Source organism: Diadema setosum, chromosome 2 (genome assembly GCF_964275005.1).
Source record: "Diadema setosum chromosome 2, eeDiaSeto1, whole genome shotgun sequence".
NCBI classification, from domain to species: domain Eukaryota; kingdom Metazoa; phylum Echinodermata; class Echinoidea; order Diadematoida; family Diadematidae; genus Diadema; species Diadema setosum.
Window position 1 is genome coordinate 23,469,943 of NC_092686.1, and position 17,923 is coordinate 23,487,865.

General features: G+C 38.9%; 1 long non-coding RNA gene across 1 annotated transcript; it reads left to right on the forward strand.

Annotated features, from left to right (window-relative positions):
• Positions 1 to 320: 320 nt before the first annotated feature.
• On the forward strand, positions 321 to 15,759 carry LOC140240946 (uncharacterized). Its single transcript, XR_011902048.1, has 3 exons — positions 321 to 412; positions 1,485 to 1,607; positions 15,698 to 15,759. It is a non-coding gene; the product is annotated as an uncharacterized lncRNA (long non-coding RNA).
• Positions 15,760 to 17,923: the final 2,164 nt, after the last annotated feature.

The window sequence follows — 17,923 nt, forward strand, 5'->3', positions numbered from 1 at the left end:
TCGGCCCAGCTAAGTTTTAGCTGTTGTTTTGTCAGTAAATCTCCGTAAAAATATCAATTTTATCATGTATGAAGGTGTATTCAGGGTTCCTTCAACTAATTTCATCTTCGAGGGAATTTAATTTTGCACATGTTTGGTGAAATGTTGGATATTTGTTCGCATGATTTCATCTTTGCCGTATCCGCACCGCACCGGTCTCGCCACCAGCAGCTCGCTCACGCATCACTGTGGCAGAGCTGAGCAGCGCCATGGCCATGCCCACTCCTCTCGGCGAGGCACGGGGCGGCGCGGGGCACCCGCGCGAACGGCACAGAGGGAGCAGCCAGCCACTCCGTAAACGTCGCTACGGATACGGGCGGTGGTTGAAATTGGAGGAAAAGGCGTCATTTGCTGCACTTCCCAATTTTCTCGCGTGAGTACTAAATTCTATGCAGTAGTCAGTTGGCATTTTCCTATCCATTGTCTTGAACTTTGAGCTGAGAGCTAGAGAGGGAGCAACTTGTTTCAACTCAACTGTCTGTGTTTTGCTGCAACGTCGCGTGAATTGGGCTGAGCTGGTGTGCTACCGCCAGCCAATGCCAAGGTGAAAGGGCAAGGGTTTCTGCTAAAGGCTGGGCATATTGCTTGACTCTTTTTTTTTTTTCTGATTTTTTTTTTTTTTTTGTCTTTTATTTTTTTCTGATATTTTTTTTCCAGGATGACTCAATAATATGTATTCCAACCTCATGCAGTTTGCAGTCGTCATTTTGCTGTTTTTCTGTCTATCCCCCAGCATCAGCGTTATTATTATTATTAATGATTGATACTGAATTAAAAAAAAAAAAACACACACACACAACACACACATAAAATAACGATTTGGATGCATGCTGTATTATTGGCAATTATCACGTGACTCGGATGGCACTATTCGCTATGTTGGGACACTGCTCCTTAATTTACGAATATGTAGCATTTGTGAAATAATACGAGTTTTGATATGTGAAAATGTCACTTTTTTGTGTCTGAAATGATTTACTAGTACTATGGTGAAGTCTGTTTTCAAAGTGATATTTATTCAATGTACTATAAAAACAGAAATACTGTTGTTACTGCTAATGATTGACAAATTGCCCTACACGTACATCGATATAAATGTTTATGTAAATATGATGATTTATAGAGATAATTATTACATCGATGTAGGGCAATTTGTCAATCACTTGCATTAAAAAACATCTCGACGGAAGAATTTCATGAATTTGAAGAAATACTGTTATACCAGTACTGAAATGAATGGAATATATAACCTTGTAACGAAAGCAGCAGATAAAGCAATAGTAAATTACATTGTGATCGAAGTACATCTATGTAGCAACCTAACTTATCACTTTATCATTGAATTGTCATATAGACTGCACCTTGCTACTAACAATGAATACTATTGGCCCTGAAATTAATTTTACATTAGTACATGTATGTTCTTTCTTTCTTTTACGCCCAAGTACCAGGTATTACTTCTCTGGCAGGATAGACCAGTAAACTCTGTGGTATTGAATTGCATGCAGACTTGTGCAGGATGGATACTGCAAGTAGTAGTAGGGCCTGGTAGGGGAAAATATGACCAGGTAAGCTCTGAGATTGTAATGTAGTACTAGTTTTGGAACTACATTGCATTAAAGATCAAAAGTGGGATTTTTTTTTTGTAACACCTATAACTTTCGACAAAGCGTAACATTTGCTAATATTTCACATTTTTTCTTACCTGTGCCTAAAATTGTATTATGATGGCCTGCTATTATGTAGGCCCACGGTAAGACAGCAAACTTGAATTTGTTGAGCTTCTTGGCTATTTCATTCTTTTCAATCTCAGATCATTATATTTTGTTCAGTTTGTAATTGTATAGGTTCATAGGTTGACACACATTCTCATTGACCTGTATGCTGTTTCTTTTTATCGCCCTCATTCCTTTCCCATTCATGTGTTCATCCCTTTCACACCACACCTACTCTTTTGTTTAACATTCCATATTAAGTTCGGTAGTCCGAACTTAACTTCCCTTGTCCAGTCGGCCACTACATTGGGATGTTCGACAGTGACATAGAAAAAGAAGAAATAAGTTCTCACCTCAGCTTGTTGACACCTTCGTCCAGTTTATTTTCATTTGTAGTCATAGTGAGTTGGTTTTTTACATTGTAGTTGGTCTCTTCCATTCCTTTTACTCTCAATTTCAATTTCAATTTACATGTATTTTCATATTTCTCATGAAAATAGTACAGACAAAATAAAAATGTACAGTAGTCTGTCTCAGCATGAAGTCAAAGGTGAGTTTAGAATTGGGCTATGGTACTAGAAATATGATGGGGCCTATACATACCAGCAAGTTTGTTCAGCTGCAACTTATACATGGAGAATAAGCTCATCAGGAGTCACATTCCAATAGGGCTCCTACTGAGAACCAGACTGTGTGACCATGGTAACCGGCAAGCTGCCACGTACAAGAATTCTGAAATCAGTTACAATAACAAAACACCTAACAATGATGTCAGAGCATTAATGTGACCAGAAACTAATTTTTTGTGTAGCTTTGGTTTGTTGTTGTTGTTTTGTGTAGCTTTCCATATTTGTAGTTTACTTTTCAGACATACCCCTAATGAATTATCCACATTTAGTTTTCCACACAACCTAATTCTCTCCACTCACCTCCACACCTACGTCCTCAAACTCTTTTGATCTGTTTCCATTTATGTTCAACTTCACCTTGTGATCACCTGTAGGCCCTACCTTTATTTTCCATCGGTTCCTTCGGTCCTCGGGTGAAACTACTTTCCTCCTTTCGTTTTTGGTTGATTTGTCTATCTTATGATTTTAATATGTAAATTAACTACCCTGGAAAAAGTAAGTGGGTAGAATTAAGAAAGAGTCTACCACAGGAACTGACCGAGAACAGATCTGCTTTCTTCAGCCCCTACAGCTATAGTGAATATTCAGTTTTGAGAGGACATTGTCTAGTTTTGCGGAGTGACTGAGCATAATGTTGGACACCGAAATGAGTGTTACAATAATGCAACATTTCATGAAGTGTATCTGGATTGACATATGTACAATAATCTCATTTCCTGCGATGCACCTCACCTGGGGCAGAGTTCATCAATTGGCAACTATCTGGTAAACTACATGTATGTTTTACAGGTAGGTCAAGAGGTGAAAATGTAGAAGAAAGCAAAATATCGACTGAAGTAGACCTCTTAACTGAAGTAGGACTGAAGTCAGTGTCGTAATGGTTCCATGACATTTGCTCCTGCAACAATTGTTCACTTGAAATTCTGCATGCTAAACCAAACAAAAATTCTATGAAGGAGCATTACTCTAACCCTACTCCTATCACAATCCTAACCTTGATCCCAAGTCCTTGGAGAAAATGATACACCAGAGCAATTGTTACAAGGTCACAGGAACAAATGTTGTATTACCGTTATAACACACTATAAAATGTGGTGGAATTGAATTCACATTTTATGAATGCACACTATTCACTGATGATGAAGTGTGATGACTCTAAAAAAAAAAAAAAAATGATGTTTTTGTCACATATGTTTTTTAATCCATAGTACAGCGCTACTTGAGACTTTCTTTTTTATTAAAGATACCAAATTTGTCTACATTGAACATCAGTGTAGATATGCACACACTAGTTGTTCTATGTAAATATGAATTCGGAAAAAAAAAAATACTGGTGTGCAATTCACATGAAGTATGCAGTGTTTCAAATCAAATCTCATTTGACACTTGACAAACACATTGATCACGCATAAGAAAAGAATGGGTTGATGGAAGAGTGAAAGAGAGACGGGGAAAGGAAGCGGAAATATTGGCAGTAGGCGATCTATAGAGCCAGACGAAGAATCATTAAAAAATACTGAACTTTACAATGCAGTTGTGGAAAGAAAGCTTTGTACACAGATGATACTTGGTAATGTGATAATTAAAAATGAAAGCATTATTTCAAGTCAAATGAGAATGTTCTGTTATTCAAGAAAAAAAAAATAGAGAGGAAATAATAAAGTAATAGATGTTAAAATGACAAAACAAAACAAAGCAAAACATACTTTACATGCTCACATTAATATTATTCAACATTTGCTGTGATCTTGCAGTCTTGGAAAGAGCAGTACCGGTACATTGTAATCAAGGGCAGGCAGGGCAACAGTCGAAAGGATGCAATGGCCACAAAACAACAGATTCTTTTGTGAAGGAAGATGAGAGCTTATATGCGTGACCTTACGGATGCCTACCAGTGCATGTTGTAATGTTTCTTTTGTGACCCTGCATGACTGCAAATTATGTAACACTTTGAGTACCGTGCTTGAGAAGGAAGACCATTTGAGAAGCTATTCATCTTTGCTGCTTGTTTAAAAAAAAAAAAAAAAAAATGTGCATGAATTCAACAGTATGAGTGCAGGACAAGCAAGGATTTGAGAATTTTATAATCAGCCTTGTTTTGTACAAATAAATAAAAATGTAAAAGATTAACACATATAATAGGGATAAGGCATGGAAAAGATTAAGATATGTTTAAGTCAAAGTTTGGTTCAATAGATCATCACAGTATACATAACATAGATACAGTAGAGGGAGAGAGAGAGATTTACACTGTATTAGGAAATTACAAAAAAGAAAAAGAACTTGACGGTTGGCCATTATCGTGCAGGTACAGGTGGCAGAGGATTTTTCTCTTGAATTACGGTATAACCCATGGCAAAAATGGCAATGTCATCAAAACAAAAACAATTCCTTTTTATTTTTGAAAGTACAGACAAAAGGTAGGCCCTACAATCATAAACAAGGCCAATCTAGCTAGCACTACACCTGTACATTTCATTACCGGTTTCATGATATCAACCATTCAACCAAACCATCCATATCTACAGGTCAAATAACTGACCACTGGATATCAAACAATTTATTAATTTCCACGGTAATGCCCATAAACAGACTCACCCCTTGACTTTTGCTTGTTTTTATTAAGAAAAAAGGTAACATAAATTGGACAGAAATAACTTTTGAGTAGAACGCGGATCTATACATAAAATCAGCAACAACAACAGCAACAACAAAACATTTAACAGTTAAAATCAAATGCATATAATGACCGTCATGTAGTTCACATCGAATGATCTGCTACATAATTTGATTTCTTGTCTACTGGGGATACGGGTACGGAGTGGCTGGCTGCTCCCTCTGTGCCGTTCGCGCGGGTGCCCCGCGCCGCCCCGTGCCTCGCCGAGAGTGGGCATGGGCATGGCGCTGCTCAGCTCTGCCACAGTGATGCGTGAGCGAGCTGCTGGTGGCGAGACCGGTGCGGTGCGGATACGGCAAAGATGAAATCATGCGAACAAATATCCCACATTTCACCAAACATGTGCAAAATTAAATTCCCTCGAAGATGAAATTAGTTGAAGGAACCCTGAATACACCTTCATACATGATAAAATTGATATTTTTACAGAGATTTACTGACAAAACAACAGCTAAAACTTAGCTGGGACGAGTTAGCCCACCGCGCGAAATGAACGTGAACCTATGGGGATCGCGAACCGCGATAAAAACGTCTGAAATTTCATTTTTACGTCGTTGTATCCCCCAAAAGTTGGCAAATATTCTTTACAGAAACCACTGAGCACAATTCCATGAAAATTACGGTTAGAAAAGACGTCATAAAGACGAAATAAACTCAAAGACAGACGAGCGCTCACGATCACTATCGATACCAACGGATCCAGGACAACTCGCCCTCGAGACAAGTCACCCCGGAGACAGCTCGCCCTCGATTTTCGAGGGCGAGTTGTCTTGGGTCCGAGGGCGAGTTGTCTCAAGTGGCGAAGGAATATACCTCAAATGATTAATTTAATTTCAGACAAAATAAAAGCTGCTTCAAAATAATTTTGCATTTATCTGCCTAAGTTAAATATCAGAATGTACACAGTTTCTATTTTCTCCGATTAAAATCATTGTTAAGATGAAAATTATGGCATTCTGAATCGCATTTTCCCAGCCCTGAGATCGCAAGAATTGCCGAATCGTCATGTCCGATCTGAGCTCGCCTCCTGATTCCCATCGGTAAACTGCAGTAAATTTTTTGACTTTGAATGCACCTCTTAGACTTCATTTATGAATCAGGTTTGTATTATTGATTAATGATGCTATATAGTAGGTTGAATTCGATTAATATTTTACTTTCTTTGTTCATTCAGCAGAAGAAGAAGTAGAGTCAATATCGCCCTCGCCCCTTTTTCTCCGGCTAAACTTCTCTGGCCTCCCGTTGGCTTTCCATTACCGGCCGGGTTTAACTAATGGGTTAATGGATTTAATGCGTCGCCGTCTTCACGATTTGAAGTTGAATTTGATATAATTTTGATGATGAACTTGACTTATAAAATATTTCTCCCCTGTGAGTGGCTGTGGGTGAACATAGCCCTAATCTAACCTGTGCAATTTAGTACAACTTCACTAGTCTTTTGATGACCATGGCATAAGTTAGACCTAGATCAAGGTACCAGGGTAAAATCACGGTAAAGTCTGAGTGACTTAAAATTTTACTAAAAATACTAACGGTACCGGTAGTCAATCAGTGAGATCTAGATTTCTAGATTCTCATTACTGCTTACTGGGCGTCATGCGCCATCATGAGTATATGACATAGGAAATTCAGGTAGGCCCATCGGCCTACCACAACTTTATACGGCCATGGTCATAGTCTGGACTAAAACTGTTAGTCTGGATCTGGATCTGGATGTGAGTACAGTGCAGGACCGACCTTTCGGTATAAAGCACCAGCTGAGAGAGGGCGCGTGGTTTTTAGTCATAATGGAGATGGCTTTTCTCGAGTTTTGCTTTAATTTAAAGACTTCTGGTGATGTACTACTGACAACTTCAGTGGGAAACTGATCGATGAGTTGTTTTCACACACACACACACACAAAATTTTTAGTTGCTCTGTTTTACAAAGTCTTACTGAATACACTTTGTATGATTTGTAACGTATTTCTCTACAGTTAATTGTCTACATTACAATCTTTGAATTTCTTGGCTGTGATGTTTCGCTTTGGTCTTATTTTTGAGAGAAAATTTTCAGCCATGAATTGTACATATGTAGAAATCTATTGTGTGAAAATTTTAGCAAATTTGAGCAATGAGAACTTATTTTTTCATATTTTTACAAATTGCTGAGGAAAAAAAAGACCGATCCACGCCCGTGTTATACTGCATGAAGGTCATATAAGTGTTCAGTGTTCATATTTCAATGCTTGTTCAATTTCTAAAGATATCATAAGCAAAAACATAGTATTTTGGCTTAATATGTCATTGTTTGAGTGTCACAGCTTGGATATCAACTCTAGTCATAATAAATCTCACATTCATTCTTCTGTGTTTACAAATATGAGAATGGATCCAAACACTGTGCGCACATTCAAGGTCAAACTGTACAGATAATTTTTTGATGAAAAATATCATATCTTCCAAAGTACCAGCTCTAATTTCATAAAACTTTGTAATAATGGCCACTATATGTCTGTTACCTGTTCCTGAAAGTTTCACCTCTTCACTCTTTGACATAAGTGAAATATGATAAAATATGTAAAAGTGGTTTTATTTGAATTCAAAATAATGCCTACAAAATTGATCATCCATTTCAAGAAGTGAAAATATGACATTTATTCATAATTTGTGATATGTCATAGCTGTGTGCTGGTAATGAATGAAAGGGATATTTATCAGGAATATCTAACAGCAATATCAGATGAAAAAACATTCTTTCTTTTTAATGAATTTTTCCAATATATTAGTCATTTCAATGTAATTCGACACCCCTAATTAAAATGCTAATTTATGCACAGTTTAATGCAAAATTTTGACTCTTTCTTTACATGAAATGAAAATTTGAACAGTCAGCTACAACATAAAGCAAAAAAAAAAAGCATTTTCACAAAGTTTTTTTCATTTTTCCCCTGTTACACAATTGCATACCCTGATTGTGCTATTGACCAGTAGGCATACAATAAATGTCAGGACAAATGTAATTCAGCGATATGATATCCATTTGTAAACTGCCCTCTGCCTGCATGGTCCTTGGAATACTGTAAGTTATGTAATTGAGTTGGGGGGCAAATTTTATGAAGTTATTTGTGTTTAGACCTCCATATATTATTTCTTAAATAGCCTACCAGCATTTTTAATGTAGGCAGTGTATACTGACAAGCGTGTGTTTTATTCTTGCAGCCAAACACCGATATTGATATGTTGGGCTTCGTAAGTGGCTAAATAAGGCTGTATAAGTAAGGGAATTAGGCTCAGATCACACACACACACACACACACACACACACACACCAACGTTTGTTTTTACTCACAGTTTACACTCTTTATTGAACATACTTTCCTATTTCACTGTTGGCCAATGACTGCATACATGCACATCATACTGACCTATTTGCGATTATGTTTCATGAATCGCTCCCCTGGTTGGCTCTAGTGCTTTTCAGTTCTAAGCAACGAATACAGTGCCCACTTAGAGGACAAATCCGGGCCAAGATTGTTATGATTTAACAGTAAAGAGGAAAAATTTTACCTACAGAATGGTGCAAAAATTATGAAAATTGGATGAGAAATAAGGGAGATATGACATTTTGAAATTTCATGTTTTTTTTTCAGAAAATAAAATTTCTTGACCTGTTCTTATGGATATTTAAATGAGTGAGGTGATGATGTCATCCCCTCACAATTTGTTATATATTATTATACATGAAATTTGATTTTTTTTTTTTTTTTTTTGGCTGATACAGGTAAACCCATATCCCTGTATGAAAATATGTCAGAATAGCAGGTAAGCTTTACCGGTACTGTCTTATATCTGAAAGATGAGATTTTTTGTTGTTGTCATTTCTGTAAATGAATTGTGAAAATTGTGAGGGAATGACATCATTAACTCCCTCATTTGAATATTCATAAGGACTTGTCAATAAATGTTTTCCAGAAATATGTGTAATTCCAAAATGTTATATCTCTTTCATTAGGTAGGTATCCATAGGTAAGTCAGCCTCGCAGTGTAATTTTTAGAACATCATCGGAATCTGCAGCATTTTCTTCACAACACGAGTATTTCAGCTGACGTTCTACAGTCGTACAGTCAACGATATATTTTGATTACCAATCAAACTTTAGGGTGCATGGCAACATGTGGCTTACCCACCCATAGGTCTACATCATAAACCAAATGTTACTTTTACTAGTGTTATAAACATACTGTTAGTGAATAGTATTAGTTTGCATAGCCTAGGCTACTAACAGTTACAGTTTGAGTTAGGGCCTATTTAGCCTCTACTTTCTATTAAAAAAAAAATAAATCAATCGAAATTAGGGTTATGCTCACCACTCAGTGGGAGACATGTAATTAGGAGTCGAGTTCATCTCAAAACGATAACAAATTCAACTTCAAATCGTGAAGACAGCGACACATGAAACCCCGCCAGCAGTGGAAAGTCAGCGGGCAGCGGGAGGCCAGAGAGGCGAGAGGTTTACCCCGGAGTCGCCCCCATGCGACGCTCAGCTCTGCCTCAGCTCTGGGTATAATGCAGCGGGCATGCAGCAACCGAACCCACAATGCACGCCGCGCTAGCCGGAGAAAAAGGGACGAGGGCGAGATCGACTCTACTTCTTCTTCTGCTGAATAAACAAAGAAAGTGAAATATTAATCGAATTCAACCTACTATATAGCATCATTAATCAATAATACAAACCTGAATCATAAATGAAGTCTAAGAGGTGCATTCAAAGTCGAAAAATTTACTGCAGTTTGCCGATGAGAATCAAGGGGCGAGCTCAGATCGGGCCATAATGCAGCCCATACAATGCACTCCGCGCTAGCCGGAGAAAAAGGGGGCGAGGGCGAGATCGACTCTGCTTCTTCTTCTTCTGCTGAATAAACAAAGAAAGTGAAATATTAATCGAATTTAACCTACTATCTAGCATCATTAATCAATAATACAAACCTGATTCATAAATGAAGTCTAAGAGGTGCATTCAAAGTAAAAAAAAAATTAACTGCAGTTTGCCGATGGGAATCAGGAGGCCGGGCATGGACGATTCGGCAATTCTTGCGATCTCAGGGCTGGGAAAATGCGATTACAGAATGCCATAATTTTCATCTTAACAATGATTTTAATCAGAGAAAATAGAAACTGTGTGCATTCTGATATTTAACTTAGGCAGATAAATGCAAAATTATTTTAAAGCAGCTTTTATTTTGTCTGAAATTAAATTAATCATTTGGGGTATATTCCTTCGCCACTTGAGACAACTCGCCCTCGGACCCAAGACAACTCGCCCTCGAAAATCGAGGGCGAGCTGTCTTCGGGGTGACTTGTCTCGAGGGCGAGTTGTCTGGCGCCCGATACCAACGGGTGGGACAACTCGGCCCACCCTCGACGGGTGGGACGAGATGTCCCGTGGGCCGAGTTAGCCCGACCCCGAGCCAGATATACTCACGTAGGCCAGAGCTCTCCCGCATCTCTGGCCTCAGCTAGTCTGCTCCCTGCTCTTCCAGTCCAGGGAGGATACCTCCCTGCATGCTTCCACCTTGCTAAACGCAGGGACACGGCTACAGCTGCTGCAGTGCATGCCGCATACAACTATTGCGTAATTACCGCGCGGAGTACGATGAGTACGAGAGCGTGCGCGATGGTATCGCGGCAGTAAAATGTTATGTAGCCAGAATGTTTTACAGTAGGAGGCTTCAGAACTTCTTAAAAAAGTGGCCTGGTAGACGAACTTTTGGCATCTATCGGTTCCTCCCCATATTCTTCGTGACTGGAGCCTGCTTGGAGTGGGTAATGATCAATGCTAGAATTGCACCGGGAAGAGAAACATTTTGTAAGTCCGTGTGTGTGGTGGTGAGGGGTGGTTTATTTAAGCGTAGTCCCATTATATTAGATTTTATGTAGTTTTTCAATTGATTTTTGTTCTTTAAATGTTCTGAAAGAAATTTTCACACCTTGTTAGACTTATAGATCTAGATCTATATCATGCAGGACTGCCAACTCTCACTCATTGAGAGTGAGACTCACTCATTTTGGTCCTTTCTCACTCTAAAACTATTACATTTGCATGCATTAATTCTACTATTGATCTCACTCATTTTGACTCCGAAATCATCAATAATATTGGCCTATGAGAGTCTCATTCTCAAATAGTTTCCAATGTTGGCAGCCCTGTCGTGTATAGAGTCTATATATTATAGATATTTATGTACGGTGCTTGCTAGTGTACTTTCGCACCTGTTTTGTCAAATGATCTCCAAACATGGCACATGCCCATGCACAAACTCGCTGCACCCTTGCCCCTATACTGCTATACCTATACCGCAGCAGGGACCCCAATTTACTGTGTACAGCGCCCCGCGCCAGGGTTACCTTGCCCCTTGCCTTGTTCCTGTTGTTCAGTAAATTTACCCTAATTTAACTTGCATCTTGTAATAAGTCTCTAATTAAAAAGTCGAATAGAAGTTAAAGGGGCATAGTCCAGGTAGTATAGATGGCGCTGTTGATGATACTGCCGATCACCGTTAGCATTGATACGAAGATTACCGAAGTTGAGCTGTCATCAAGAGTAAAGTGCGTAGGTGTTGCTAAGTAACGTTGCCTTTGTCTTCTTTGCGCATCGCGCAGTCTGTAGTAATGCCAGGGTGCATGCATATATATGTGCTTGTTATTATGACATCACAAAAGAAGTTTGCTTAAAGGTAGGGAATCCCATTTGCATGCCTTATAAATGAAGAGTTGTATAAATGCAGTGGTATGTTGAAGAGAGTATCATTTTAGAAACTCCCATAAAGTATTGAAAGTGGAAGGTAACATTTAGTACATTTTTATTGACCATTAGATTTTGAATTGAATTTTTTTCTGGGCTCACCGTAAATTCCAGTACATTACTAGGCTACCTTTGCAGACCCATGCACTGCATGTGTGTCCATCATGTATATTTTGTGAAGAGAGTTCATCAAAACTTACAAACCTTTCTATATACATTCTTGCCACACACTCTTATGTTATTACATCAGCTCTTATACTTTTAGATTTGTGTTTATAGATAAAAAAAAATACAGAAGACTGCAACGAAAAGGCTTAAGTGTGGCTGACACACAGAACTACTGAGTAGTTGAGTTTTGTGCATTATTCAAATTGTAGATAACTGTTGACATCCAAATTTCTCAGCAGTGGCCTAAACAAGTCCCCTGAGGTTCACATTTAATGTTTTGCTGCATTTTGGGAGGTCTGTAAAAGATATCCCCTACCTTTAAGCTGTCATCCTCCTCAGCCGAATTATGAGCCGAACTGTGATCGGACCACTGACTACAGTGAATCGGACTTCTTCGGACTCGGGGAAAGTGGGCCAAAGCGTAAGCGCCAAAGAGAAGTCGATAGCGTAGGTCTCTATAGGAAACTTGCGCCGTGCGCCCGCGTACAAATTTGACTAAAACACTGGGACCATGCACCTTTAAGTTTTAACACTCTTGTTACAAGTGTCAGAAAATCATTGGAAAATCTTGATCGCTTGAAATGCTGCTCTGTGCACAAGCGCAGTACAAATGCGTTCAGCACATGCACTGTAAATGTAAGGGTCGATCATTTTGATTTGGTGTGGATGTAGATACACAGCGGCTTTTTCTATAGTATCGTTGAAAAGCTAAAATTTGTTTTTCTCTTTTCCTCGGCCAAGTCTTGTGTTAGCGGTTGTAGCTTCAGAGCGGTTGAGTGAGTATCTGCTGCCACTTATATCTTTCTCTTTCTTTTCTATCTTTTCTTCTTTAATTTTCAGGTAGAATCTATACCTAAATTTCCCTTTTCTTCCTTTCAATCATTTCTTAGTGGTTTTCCTCTTGTCTAACTTTCTCAATTTCCTATTTAATTCTACTTTCTGCCTAATTGCTGTTTGATTCCTTCACGGGTTTTCCCCTCCAACTACAAGGGTCTTTCTGAATAGCTCTCCTTTCTATCCAAGCTCTCCAATATCTTTTTTCTTATGTGTCGTTCTAATGAATCATTTTCTTTATTTCCTTTTGAACCTGGATAATTCTTCTTTCCTTTCTATTCATCTTTGCTTTCATCCAGTTTTGATTCATCTCTCATTCTATTATTCCACCTTGTGCTTTCAAGCATATACATCTCTCCTTTGCTTTCCTTTATAATGCAAGTTTCTGTTCTTTCTTTCCTTCCATTATCTTGTAGTGTACTCCCTCTTTTGTAAATCTTTTGTTTCATTTTTTCTAGGTTTTTTGTATATTTTCTTTCATTTCTTTCCCCCTTTTCCTAGCCTTATAGGCTTTATATTCTTTCACCCTTGTCTTATAGTTATAACCACATTTTTCACAATCTTCTTTCATTCACACACATACCACACACACACACACACACACACACACACATACAAACAACCCCAATCCTCAATCGCTACCGCAACCCGGTACAAGCGGAGAGAAAGGCAGAAAAAGTATTATCTTTTCAAAGATACCATAGAAGACCTTGCTCTGATCCCTAAAGCCATATTCAGATCAATCATGGCGCTCGTTGCTGTGAACATGTTTTGTATACCATGCTGCGCTGCACTGTCTGCTCCTCATGTGCATCATAGTTATCACAGAGCGAACTAGCTATAGCTGCGATCACAATTTTGACAAGTGTAAAAGTGTCAAAACAGTGAAAATTCCTTTTCTACTGGCCTTGAATCTTGCTCAGATGCAACTATTCAAGGCTGTTGGATATTCAGAGTGAGTTTGTGCATGCTTGGAGATCATTTGACAAACAGGTGCAAGAGTACACTGGCACCATATATACCTATTATGTATATAACTGTATCATACAACTGTATATAGATCTGTATAATTATGTAGTGATATCAATTTCAAAGGGCTAAACCTGAACATGGTGCAAGGACACTTAAATATATTGCCAACAAAACTTGCACGGGAGACGTAGCTGCACGGAATTCGTCACAATTCTATTGCTGCTGAGTGCAACACACACACACACACACTCATACTCATGTATGCTAGCTAGCCAGAAAACATACAGCCATGACAGTTGGAATAGCCCAACCAGATGCCGTGCGAAGCGACACTTGTGTAGGTACTTCGACAGGGCTGTGTATAGGTAACAGTTGAAGTAGAACCATCATCTTCAACATTATTTTGTGTTTTCTCAGAACATTCACAAGTTTGCTTGTTCGTCACTCCATTAGAGTATTACTTATTTGTGGTAAAACCTGCATAGTATGTATATGGTTGGGTGTCTGATATCAACACCATAATGTTTTTCTATCAATAATAGAAACTTAAATTATTGCAATTTGCCTGAAATTTTACTCACAAGTAAAGAAAATACTTTGAATTCACGAGTGCATAGTAAAAATGTGATTGTAGGTACACGTTCTGAAATAACTGCTTCTAATGCATGGGGTGTTATTTTGATGCATTCAGTTGCACTGTACTTTATTAAAAACTAACACCCCTACCCTCTATTGATATTGCCAAATGCCAATACGTGTGAAGTGCATGTAATGCTTTTCCTACATGCATTTATAATCTACAGTATCGAGGTATTATTGTTTTGCTGTTGCTACTGTTTATTATTTTTTTTTTTATATTTGTAATATTTAAATCCCCAGTGGAGAGGAAAAAACCACTGCGCATAGTCTAATACGTGCACTTTTATTCTTTACACACAATGCTATAAATAGAGGGGTGTCAGTTTCAGTGTACAGTGTCGATTTGTTGGACACCTACCATACAAGTTGTTTGTCACCCCCCACCCCCCCCCCCCCCCCTTTGTGTTTGGTTTAGTCTTGTTTTGTTTTTGTTGTTTGTGTTTTGCTCTTTTCCAACATTCTAAAAGAGTGTGATACTTTTAATGAGGGTCGAGTCAAAATAGGGTATGGTATTTATTGGGGCAGCATTATAAAAGAAATACCTGTATTAGATACAAATGCGTTAACCCAAACCCTTGGAATCCACATTAATTTGGCATACCCTAGCATGCATAAGACTCTGTAATCCAGCATAGAACCCTTTTGTTCCAATTTTCTCACTCTAATAGGGCCTAAGCAGTGTACACTGTTGGAATATTATTATTGTTATTATTATTACTATTACTATTATTTATAGTGCGCTTTTCCCACAAGGCCCAAAGTGCTTATTTCCAACTACTTTATATGCTGTTATTTTATATGCTGTTATATGCTGTTGACAAACAATATGCTGTTATATGCTGTTATATGCTGTTACTTTCGTGTACAGATATTTATGCGAATGAGGAGGTCGTAGACGTTTTCATGAATTGACGCCGAGGCTAACGTAAATGCACTACATGTACATGCATTACCCTAGCCCATGGAGATGTTTTCGCGTGTTGTTAAATTTGCAATCCAACTGTGATTCACGAAGTTTGTGAAAATTAAACCCTCACGAAAGTAACAGCTTTTACAGTATGCAAGATATAATACCCTTATAGTATAAGGGTATTAGTATTAAGACAAAAAGGATCACACTTTAAAGTATTATATAATTTCTTAAACCAACATAATTTCTTGAGTTTTAACCCCCCCCCCCCCCCATTTAAAAGATCTTTTAAATTACCAGTTTGATTTAATCATTCTTTCTGTGATGCAGATGACGTGTACAGAAGAAAGGAATCTGAGCGCCAATATGCAAAGAAACTAGAGCAGGAGCTGGCAAAGGAAAGTTAGCAACAAAACATCGTCAAGTCTGTTGGACTATTACAGGCAACCGAAGGTGTAGACTTAGCCCGCTTTCTCTGCCGAGGAAGAAGAGCCGAGCATCTGTGGAGCACTGTGCAGAAACATCCACCTGACCATGCCTGCTGGAGTGGACTGGTTACCATACCTCAAGTTTATGACAGCCAGTATGCTGTCCATGTTCCTTGGAGCACAGCTGGTTCATTCCTACTACAAACCAGAGCTGGTGAGTTGTCTGTTGTATACTGTCGACATGCCTACTTTAGCAACTCTCACCTTTCTTCTTCTCCCTCTGTTTTTCCAGATATACTCTGTAATTCAAAGGCTAACCTAGCTTTACATTGAGTACAGTGCACTCCCGTTATAACGAAATGCTCGGGACCGGCAGTTTTCTTTCGTTATAACGAAATTTCGTTATAACCGAACAAATACAATATATAACGAAAACAAGGAAACCACGTATGTAATATTCTGTTTTGCTGAATACTCATCATACACCGGAAAGCTATGTGAAATGTGATGGGATAACTGTATTACAATAACAAACGCAAGTTCCCCTCAGAAACTGTGCGTGACACAAGGAGCGAACACACAGTGGTATGAAGCGTTCACCCATGCAGAGACGCTATAAATGCTTGTTCCACTACGTATTTTCGAAAGCAATTCGCATTTCGTTATAATGGAGCACATTTCTTTTGTTTTTCTTTATCTGTGGCGCTCGGAAAAGACTTCGTTATGACGGAAATTTCGCTATAACCATGTTCGTTATAAGCGAATTTTGTACCATAGACTTTAATGGTGATAATTTTGGGACCAGAAGATTTACTTTGTTATAACAAAATTTCGTTATAACCATGTTCGTTGTAACGGAAGTGCACTGTACATGCCATTATTGACTATGATGATGGCACTGGCAGTGGTAGTGATGATGATGTTGAAGATCAACAAGTCAACATTGCATGAAATGAAAACCTGGTTGGCACCAAAGTTAACCCACTGAGGATGGTTTGATTTTGCTGCAGCACACATTTCCCATAGACACCTATCCTAATATATTCTCGACTTGTCCTCAAGATTCCCAATAGTGCATTTTATTCAACAGCAGGCATATGGGTAGTTCGGATATCACACAACATGAAGCTTTTCTTTAGCTCACCTGGTGAGCTATTGCGATCGTTCTTAATCCGTCGTCCATCGTACGTAAACTTTTTACATTTTCATCTTCTTCTTGAAAACCACAAGACTAATTTTCACCAAACTTTGCAGGTAGCATCCCTAGGGGGTTAGGATCTCAGTTTATTAAAATGGGCACCCTGCCCCACCCAGGGGGCCCCAGGGGGCCCAAACCCCCCAAAATTAAGGAATCTTTAAAAATCTTTTTCTCTAGAACCAGAAGTGATAGAGCTAAGTTAACACTATGAGTTAGTACATTGATGACTGTAGTTTCAAGTTTGTTCATGGCGGAATCAGGGGTGCCCCCCTTGGGACCCAGGGGAGGGGGGTGGGGAGGGGTCCCAATGGGGCCTAAATTGTACATTTTCATCTTCTTCTTGAGAACCCCATGACCCATTTTCACCAAACTTGGCAGTTAGTATCCCTATGGGGCTAGGATCTCAATTTGTTAAAATGGGCACCCTGCCCCACCCAGGTAGGGGGTAGGGGGTAGGGGGGGGGGGTGGGGAGGTCCAAATGGGGGCCTAAATTGTACATTTTCATCTTCTTCTTGAAAACCTCATCAAACTGGGCAGGTAACATCCCTAGGGGGTTAGGATCTCAATTTATTTATTTTATTATAGATCTGCGGGTCTCTTGTTCAAGTTCAACGTGGCTCAACTTGTGTAACAGTGTAAATGCTCTGGCCTTCTTTGTTCTTTTAATCAAGAAAACTTGCAATTGATATTATAATATAACTACACATGTACTCCTTCTACAGGGTATTCCCGAGGTGCCACCAAAACTGGGCGAGCTTGGAAGGATGCGGGACGAGGCCAAGAGGAGAAGACAGGAGCAGGCAAGGAAAGATTCTGAAAACTCATGACGAACATGGAGCAGGAGTCATGTGCCTGTATTTCTTCTATCTAAGTCAGATTCAGTCTTGGAAGAGACACCAAGTGCTTGTTACGTCTAACGTATATATCAC